The following is a 9,399-nucleotide window of genomic DNA, read 5'->3' as shown; positions in this document are numbered from 1 at the left end:
TTCTGAAGGTCATAGAGACTTAGAAGCAGTGTCTGCCTAAGGGTTTTTGAGGATGCCCTTTCCAACGGTACCATCCCCGAGTTTCTAGGACAAGAGGAAGTGTTCTTTTAGTTGGCAGACTTGGTGTTTGTTTTATTTCGTTATTTATTAGGGTTAGTAGTCGAATTAAATTGGAATTCAAAGTGTTAATAGGGTTAAAAACTTGGGGGGGGAAAGGGTTAGGAAACGGGTTAGGGTTAGGGAACGGGTTAGGGAACGGGTTAGGGTTAGGGAACGGGTTAGGGTCAGGGTTAGGGAACGGGTTAGGGAACGGGTTAGGGTTAGGATAAGGGTTAGGGAATGGGAACGGGTTAGGGTTAGGGAACGGGTTAGGGAACGGGTTAGGGAACGGGTTAGGGAACGGGTTAGGGAACGGCTTAGGGAACGGGTTAGGGTTAGGGTTAGGGTTAGGATAAGGGATGAAAACCACTCCAAGGTCATCCCTCGGTCAATAACTTTTTTTCTGAAGGTCACAGAGACTTGGAACCGGTGTCCAACCAGGGGTTTTGGAGGACGCCCTTTCCAACGGTACCAGCCCCGAGTTTGTGCGACAAGCAGAGGTGTTCTTTTGGTCGGCAGACTTGGTGTTTGTTGTATTTGGTTGTGTTTTAGGGTTAGTAGTGGAATGAAATTGGCATTGAAAGTCTTGTTAGGGTTAAGGGTTAGGGTTAGGGTTAGGGTTAGGGTTAGGGTTAGGATAAGGGATGAAAACCACTCCAAGGTCATCCCTCGGCCAATAACTTTTTTTCTGAAGGTGGTAGAGACTTGGAACCCGCGTCCGCCTGGGGGTTTTGGAGGATGCCCTTTCCAATGGTAGCAGTCCCGAGTGTCTAGGACAAGGGGAAGTGCCCGAAAGCTCCGTGGAGGCCATTTCAAAGTCATCCCTCGGTCAATCACTTTTTTTCTGAAGGTCACAGAGACTTGGAAGCGGCGTCCAACCAGGGGTTTTGGAGGACGCCCTTTCCAACGGTACCAGCCCCGAGTTTGTGCGACAAGCAGAGGTTAGGGTTAGGGTTAGGGTTAGGGTTAGGGTTGGGTTAGGGTTAGGGTTAGGGTTAGGGTTAGGGTTAGGATAAGGGATGAAAACCACTCCAAGGTCATCCCTCGGCCAATAACTTTTTTTCTGAAGGTGGTAGAGACTTGGAACCCGTGTCCGCCTGGGGGTTTTGGAGGATGCCCTTTCCAATGGTAGCAGTCCCGAGTGTCTAGGACAAGGGGAAGTGCCCGAAAGCTCCGTGGAGGCCATTTCAAAGTCATCCCTCGGTCAATAACTTTTTTTCTGAAGGTCACAGAGACTTGGAACCGGTGTCCAACCAGGGGTTTTGGAGGACGCCCTTTCCAACGGTACCAGCCCCGAGTTTGTGCGACAAGCAGAGGTGTTCTTTTGGTCGGCAGACTTGGTGTTTGTTGTATTTGGTTGTGTTTTAGGGTTAGTAGTGGAATGAAATTGGCATTGAAAGTCTTGTTAGGGTTAAAGACTTGGACAGAAAGAAAAAGGGTTAAGGTTAGGGTTAGGGATTGGTGAGGGTTCCATGTAAAAGTGTATTATGAGACTGTCTAGGGTTAGGGTTAGAATTAGACTTGATGGTCATTTAAGGCCAGAACTGAAATTGGGTTAGGGTTAGGGTTAGGTTAGGGTTAGGGATAGGTTAGGGTTAGGCTTAAATCTAAGTTTTAGGGTTCGGGTTAGGGTTCGGGTTAGGGTTAGGGTTACGTTACAGGATAAGGGATGAAAACCACTCCAAGGTCATCCCTCGGCCAATAACTTTTTTTCTGAAGGTGGTAGAGACTTGGAACCCGTGTCCGCCTGGGGGTTTTGGAGGATGCCCTTTCCAATGGTAGCAGTCCCGAGTGTCTAGGACAAGGGGAAGTGCCCGAAAGCTCCGTGGAGGCCATTTCAAAGTCATCCCTCGGTCAATAACTTTTTTTCTGAAGGTCACAGAGACTTGGAAGCGGTGTCCAACCAGGGGTTTTGGAGGACGCCCTTTCCAACGGTACCAGCCCCGAGTTTGTGCGACAAGCAGAGGTGTTCTTTTGGTCGGCAGACTTGGTGTTTGTTGTATTTGGTTGTGTTTTAGGGTTAGGGTTAGGGTTAGGGTTAGGGTTAGGGTTAGGATAAGGGATGAAAACCACTCCAAGGTCATCCCTCGGCCAATAACTTTTTTTCTGAAGGTGGTAGAGACTTGGAACCCGTGTCCGCCTGGGGGTTTTGGAGGATGCCCTTTCCAATGGTAGCAGTCCCGAGTGTCTAGGACAAGGGGAAGTGCCCGAAAGCTCCGTGGAGGCCATTTCAAAGTCATCCCTCGGTCAATAACTTTTTTTCTGAAGGTCACAGAGACTTGGAACCGGTGTCCAACCAGGGGTTTTGGAGGACGCCCTTTCCAACGGTACCAGCCCCGAGTTTGTGCGACAAGCAGAGGTGTTCTTTTGGTCGGCAGACTTGGTGTTTGTTGTATTTGGTTGTGTTTTAGGGTTAGTAGTGGAATGAAATTGGCATTGAAAGTCTTGTTAGGGTTAAAGACTTGGACAGAAAGAAAAAGGGTTAAGGTTAGGGTTAGGGATTGGTGAGGGTTCCATGTAAAAGTGTATTAGGGTTAGGGTTAGGGTTAGGGTTAGGATAAGGGATGAAAACCACTCCAAGGTCATCCCTCGGCCAATAACTTTTTTTCTGAAGGTGGTAGAGACTTGGAACCCGTGTCCGCCTGGGGGTTTTGGAGGATGCCCTTTCCAATGGTAGCAGTCCCGAGTGTCTAGGACAAGGGGAAGTGCCCGAAAGCTCCGTGGAGGCCATTTCAAAGTCATCCCTCGGTCAATAACTTTTTTTCTGAAGGTCACAGAGACTTGGAAGCGGTGTCCAACCAGGGGTTTTGGAGGACGCCCTTTCCAACGGTACCAGCCCCGAGTTTAGGGTTAGGGTTAGGGTTAGGGTTAGGATAAGGGATGAAAAACCACTCCAAGGTCATCCCTCGGCCAATAACTTTTTTTCTGAAGGTGGTAGAGACTTGGAACCCGTGTCCGCCTGGGGGTTTTGGAGGATGCCCTTTCCAATGGTAGCAGTCCCAAGTGTCTAGGACAAGGGTTAGGGTTAGGGTTAGGGTTAGGGATGAAAACCACTCCAAGGTCATCCCTCGGCCAATAACTTTTTTTCTGAAGGTGGTAGAGACTTGGAACCCGTGTCCGCCTGGGGGTTTTCGAGGATGCCCTTTCCAATGGTAGCAGTCCCGAGTGTCTAGGACAAGGGGAAGTGCCCGAAAGCTCCGTGGAGGCCATTTCAAAGTCATCCCTCGGTCAATAACTTTTTTTCTGAAGGTCACAGAGACTTGGAAGCGGTGTCCAACCAGGGGTTTTGGAGGATGCCCTTTCCAACGGTACCAGCCCCGAGTTTGTGCGACAAGCAGAGGTGTTCTTTTGGTCGGCAGACTTGGTGTTTGTTGTATTTGGTTGTGTTTTAGGGTTAGTAGTGGAATGAAATTGGCATTGAAAGTGTTGTTAGGGTTAAAGACTTGGACAGAAAGAAAAAGGGTTAAGGTTAGGGTTAGGGATTGGTAAGGGTTCCATGTAAAAGTGGATTATGAGACTGTCTAGGGTTAGGGTTAGAATTAGACTTGATGGTCATTTAAGGGTTAGGGTTAGGGTTAGGATAAGGGATGAAAACCACTCCAAGGTCATCCCTCGGCCAATAACTTTTTTTCTGAAGGTGGTAGAGACTTGGAACCCGTGTCCGCCTGGGGGTTTTGGAGGATGCCCTTTCCAATGGTAGCAGTCCCGAGTGTCTAGGACAAGGGTTAGGGTTAGGGTTAGGGATGAAAACCACTCCAAGGTCATCCCTCGGCCAATAACTTTTTTTCTGAAGGTGGTAGAGACTTGGAACCCGTGTCCGCCTGGGGGTTTTCGAGGATGCCCTTTCCAATGGTAGCAGTCCCGAGTGTCTAGGACAAGGGGAAGTGCCCGAAAGCTCCGTGGAGGCCATTTCAAAGTCATCCCTCGGTCAATAACTTTTTTTCTGAAGGTCACAGAGACTTGGAAGCGGTGTCCAACCAGGGGTTTTGGAGGATGCCCTTTCCAACGGTACCAGCCCCGAGTTTGTGCGACAAGCAGAGGTGTTCTTTTGGTCGGCAGACTTGGTGTTTGTTGTATTTGGTTGTGTTTTAGGGTTAGTAGTGGAATGAAATTGGCATTGAAAGTGTTGTTAGGGTTAAAGACTTGGACAGAAAGAAAAAGGGTTAAGGTTAGGGTTAGGGATTGGTAAGGGTTCCATGTAAAAGTGGATTATGAGACTGTCTAGGGTTAGGGTTAGAATTAGACTTGATGGTCATTTAAGGGTTAGGGTTAGGGTTAGGATAAGGGATGAAAACCACTCCAAGGTCATCCCTCGGCCAATAACTTTTTTTCTGAAGGTGGTAGAGACTTGGAACCCGTGTCCGCCTGGGGGTTTTCGAGGATGCCCTTTCCAATGGTAGCAGTCCCAAGTGTCTAGGACAAGGGTTAGGGTTAGGGTTAGGGTTAGGGATGAAAACCACTCCAAGGTCATCCCTCGGCCAATAACTTTTTTTCTGAAGGTGGTAGAGACTTGGAACCCGTGTCCGCCTGGGGGTTTTCGAGGATGCCCTTTCCAACGGTAGCAGTCCCGAGTGTCTAGGACAAGGGGAAGTGCCCGAAAGCTCCGTGGAGGCCATTTCAAAGTCATCCCTCGGTCAATAACTTTTTTTCTGAAGGTCACAGAGACTTGGAACCGGTGTCCAACCAGGGGTTTTGGAGGATGCCCTTTCCAATGGTAGGGTTAGGGTTAGGGTTAGGGTTAGGGATGAAAACCACTCCAAGGTCATCCCTCGGCCAATAACTTTTTTTCTGAAGGTGGTAGAGACTTGGAACCCGTGTCCGCCTGGGGGTTTTGGAGGATGCCCTTTCCAATGGTAGCAGTCCCGAGTGTCTAGGACAAGGGGAAGTGCCCGAAAGCTCCGTGGAGGCCATTTCAAAGTCATCCCTCGGTCAATAACTTTTTTTCTGAAGGTCACAGAGACTTGGAAGCGGTGTCCAACCAGGGGTTTTGGAGGACGCCCTTTCCAACGGTACCAGCCCCGAGTTTGTGCGACAAGCAGAGGTGTTCTTTTGGTCGGCAGACTTGGTGTTTGTTGTATTTGGTTGTGTTTTAGGGTTAGTAGTGGAATGAAATTGGCATTGAAAGTCTTGTTAGGGTTAAAGACTTGGACAGAAAGAAAAAGGGTTAAGGTTAGGGTTAGGGATTGGTGAGGGTTCCATGTAAAAGTGTATTATGAGACTGTCTAGGGTTAGGGTTAGAATTAGACTTGATGGTCATTTAAGGCCAGAACTGAAATTGGGTTAGGGTTAGGGTTAGGTTAGGGTTAGGGATAGGTTAGGGTTAGGCTTAAATCTAAGTTTTAGGGTTCGGGTTCGGGTTCGGGTTAGGGTTAGGGTTCGGGTTCGGGTTAGGGTTAGGGTTAGGATAAGGGATGAAAACCACTCCAAGGTCATCCCTCGGCCAATAACTTTTTTTCTGAAGGTGGTAGAGACTTGGAACCCGTGTCCGCCTGGGGGTTTTGGAGGATGCCCTTTCCAATGGTAGCAGTCCCGAGTGTCTAGGACAAGGGGAAGTGCCCGAAAGCTCCGTGGAGGCCATTTCAAAGTCATCCCTCGGTCAATAACTTTTTTTCTGAAGGTCACAGAGACTTGGAACCGGTGTCCAACCAGGGGTTTTGGAGGACGCCCTTTCCAACGGTACCAGCCCCGAGTTTGTGCGACAAGCAGAGGTGTTCTTTTGGTCGGCAGACTTGGTGTTTGTTGTATTTGGTTGTGTTTTAGGGTTAGTAGTGGAATGAAATTGGCATTGAAAGTCTTGTTAGGGTTAAAGACTTGGACAGAAAGAAAAAGGGTTAAGGTTAGGGTTAGGGATTGGTGAGGGTTCCATGTAAAAGTGTATTAGGGTTAGGGTTAGGGTTAGGGTTAGGGTTAGGATAAGGGATGAAAACCACTCCAAGGTCATCCCTCGGCCAATAACTTTTTTTCTGAAGGTGGTAGAGACTTGGAACCCGTGTCCGCCTGGGGGTTTTCGAGGATGCCCTTTCCAATGGTAGCAGTCCCAAGTGTCTAGGACAAGGGTTAGGGTTAGGGTTAGGGTTAGGGTTAGGATAAGGGATGAAAACCACTCCAAGGTCATCCCTCGGCCAACAACTTTTTTTCTGAAGGTGGTAGAGACTTGGAACCCGTGTCCGCCTGGGGGTTTTGGAGGATGCCCTTTCCAATGGTAGCAGTCCCGAGTGTCTAGGACAAGGGGAAGTGCCCGAAAGCTCCGTGGAGGCCATTTCAAAGTCATCCCTCGGTCAATAACTTTTTTTCTGAAGGTCACAGAGACTTGGAACCGGTGTCCAACCAGGGGTTTTGGAGGACGCCCTTTCCAACGGTACCAGCCCCGAGTTTAGGGTTAGGGTTAGGGTTAGGGTTAGGATAAGGGATGAAAACCACTCCAAGGTCATCCCTCGGCCAATAACTTTTTTTCTGAAGGTGGTAGAGACTTAGGGTTAGGGTTAGGGTTAGGGTTAGGGTTAGGGTTGGGTTAGGGTTAGGGTTAGGGTTAGGTTTTTGGAGGTTATCCGTCGAAGCTCCCCACGTTTGGTCCTTCTAGACCAAGTGGTTGAAATGGAGCGACGAAGTGAAGGCACGGGCCGGCGCATGTTAAACTGAACACCTGTTCCTTGACCCACATAACAAGTTCCAAGAGTTCGGAGGTTAACGGACATGAATTTGACCCTATTTAATCTATTTTATCCTATTTTGAAGTGGTGAGATAGCCTAAGCTTTATTCAATTTCAGGACACATCATCAGTAGTGTACCTCAGGTTCATCGGGTGTTTCAGCCTTTCAACACTATACACCCTCCTCTGAGGCGGCCAGCCAAGGGCGATCAATCCTCGACTTGTGTCCCATGTCCAATTGGGTTTTTTGGTGACTTTCTAGTCTTTACAAGTCGTTATTCGTTTTATTTCATTGTTCTTGGTCTAATTATGGCATTATTTCTGATGCTGACCTTTTGACCTTTTGCTGGTTTTTGTCTTCTTTGGATGATTTCAATGCTGTTTATCAGGCATTCTTTCTAATGCTCAGCTGGTGTGTGAGTGATGCTAACCCCGTCCAGTTGGGTTTTTTGGTGACTCGCTAGTCTTTATCCCTTGTTCTTTGTCTTTTTTTATATAGTCCTTGGTTTAGTAATGGCATTCTCTCTAATGCTCAGCTGGTGTGTGAGCGATGCTACCCCCGTCCAATTGGGGTTTTTTTTGGTGACTCGCTAGTCTTTATCCGTTGTCCTTTGTCTTTTTTTATTGTCCTTGGTTTAATAATGGCATTATTTCTAATGCTGACCTTTTGACCTTTTGATGGATTTTGTCTTCTTTGGATAATTTCGGTGTTGTTTTCATCCATTTCCGTCTTCTTTTTTTGCTTATTTCTTCACCAAAGTGGCTATTTTTTCTTTTCTTTAGTCCAAATTGGGATTTTTTTTGGGGGTTTTTTGGAATCTTAGCGTGTAGCGCGCGAGTGAAGCTGGTGCGTGAGTGGTGCTAATCACCGTAAAAGACTGGGCCCCATTTAAGGTCTGTTGGCCTCAGACCACCCTCCTGCGTGCTGTCCAAGTGGACCCAGGGGGGCTGGCTACCTACCGAGGCAGACTGTTCGTTAACACCGCAAGGTATCCCCAGCCTGCTAAAACCAAGGCCCTGTGGAGGCAGGTCCCGTGCATTACGTCACCTCCCAGACAGCCCTGGGCGGGAGTCCTCTTCCAGCGGATATCTTCCCTACCAATCTCAGCCGAGCACGCTCGAACCGAGATCCTTTCGGGAAGCTACCAAGCTTCTACTGGGTTGGACCCCCAAGGGGTTAACGACATCCAGCGGGTTAATTTCCCTCCCATTCCACTCCCAGAGCGAAATTTTCGGGAAACAACCAAGCTTCTACTGGAAGCGCGCCCCCCCAGCCTGTCTTTTAGATTGGCGAATTGTGTAAAAGCCTATATTACTGGTATTTTGTTGAATGGCGGTGACCCCAAGCGACCCGAACGAGCGATGTCATCTCGGAGGGGGCGTCGTAACGATTCCGAGACAAAAAGAATTTTGTTTCTATGTCGTACGGTCTCCGAGCTATTCTACTTTAAAGTTTGTAAAAAACCGATTCTCCATAATTCTTTGCATGTCCACCATTTTCTGATTGTCCGCCATTTTACATTTAAAACTGTATTATGGAGACTGGCTAGGTTTATAACCAAAATTAGAATTCGTGTTCATTTAAGGCTGGGACTGGGGCCTCTTAAGGTTAGGGTTAGGTTAGAGTTAGGTCTAAGTTTAGGGCCTGGGATTAGGGTTAAAACTGGATTTAAAGGTTAGGACTAAGTTAGGATTAAGTCTAGGTTTAGGATTATGGTTACGGTTAGGGTTAGGGTTAGGGCTAGATTAGGGTTAAGTTTAAGTTTAGGGTTATGGTTGGGTCTAAGTTTAGGGCCTAGGATTAGGGTTAAACTGGATTTTAGGGTTAGAACTAAGTTAGGATTAAGTCTAGGTTTAGGGTTATGGTGAAGGTTAGGGTTAGGGTTAGGGCTAGATTAGGGTTAAGTTTAAGTTTAGGGTTATGGTTGGGTCTAAGTTTAGGGCCTAGGATTAGGGTTAGGGTTAGGGTTAGGGTTAGGGTTAGGGTTAGGGCTAGGGTTAGGGTTAGGGTTAGGGTTAGGGTTAGGGTTAGGATAAGGGATGAAAACCACTCCAAGGTCATCCCTCGGCCAATAACTTTTTTTCTGAAGGTGGTAGAGACTTGGAACCCGTGTCCGCCTGGGGGTTTTGGAGGATGCCCTTTCCAATGGTAGCAGTCCCGAGTGTCTAGGACAAGGGGAAGTGCCCGAAAGCTCCGTGGAGGCCATTTCAAAGTCATCCCTCGGTCAATAACTTTAGGGTTAGGGTTAGGGTTAGGGTTAGGGTTAGGGTTAGGGGTTAGGGTTAGGGTTAGGGTTAGGGTTAGGGTTAGGATAAGGGATGAAAACCACTCCAAGGTCATCCCTCGGCCAATAACTTTTTTTCTGAAGGTGGTAGAGACTTGGAACCCGCGTCCGCCTGGGGGTTTTGGAGGATGCCCTTTCCAATGGTAGCAGTCCCGAGTGTCTAGGACAAGGGGAAGTGCCCGAAAGCTCCGTGGAGGCCATTTCAAAGTCATCCCTCGGTCAATCACTTTTTTTCTGAAGGTCACAGAGACTTGGAAGCGGCGTCCAACCAGGGGTTTTGGAGGACGCCCTTTCCAACGGTACCAGCCCCGAGTTTGTGCGACAAGCAGAGGTGTTCTTTTGGTCGGCAGACTTGGTGTTTGTTG

The sequence above is a fragment of the Chanos chanos genome, chromosome 15, assembly GCF_902362185.1.
Source record: "Chanos chanos chromosome 15, fChaCha1.1, whole genome shotgun sequence".
In the NCBI taxonomy this organism is placed as follows: Eukaryota; Metazoa; Chordata; class Actinopteri; order Gonorynchiformes; family Chanidae; genus Chanos; species Chanos chanos.
The sequence above is the reverse complement of the archived record's forward strand: the minus strand, read 5'-3'. Positions refer to the sequence as shown.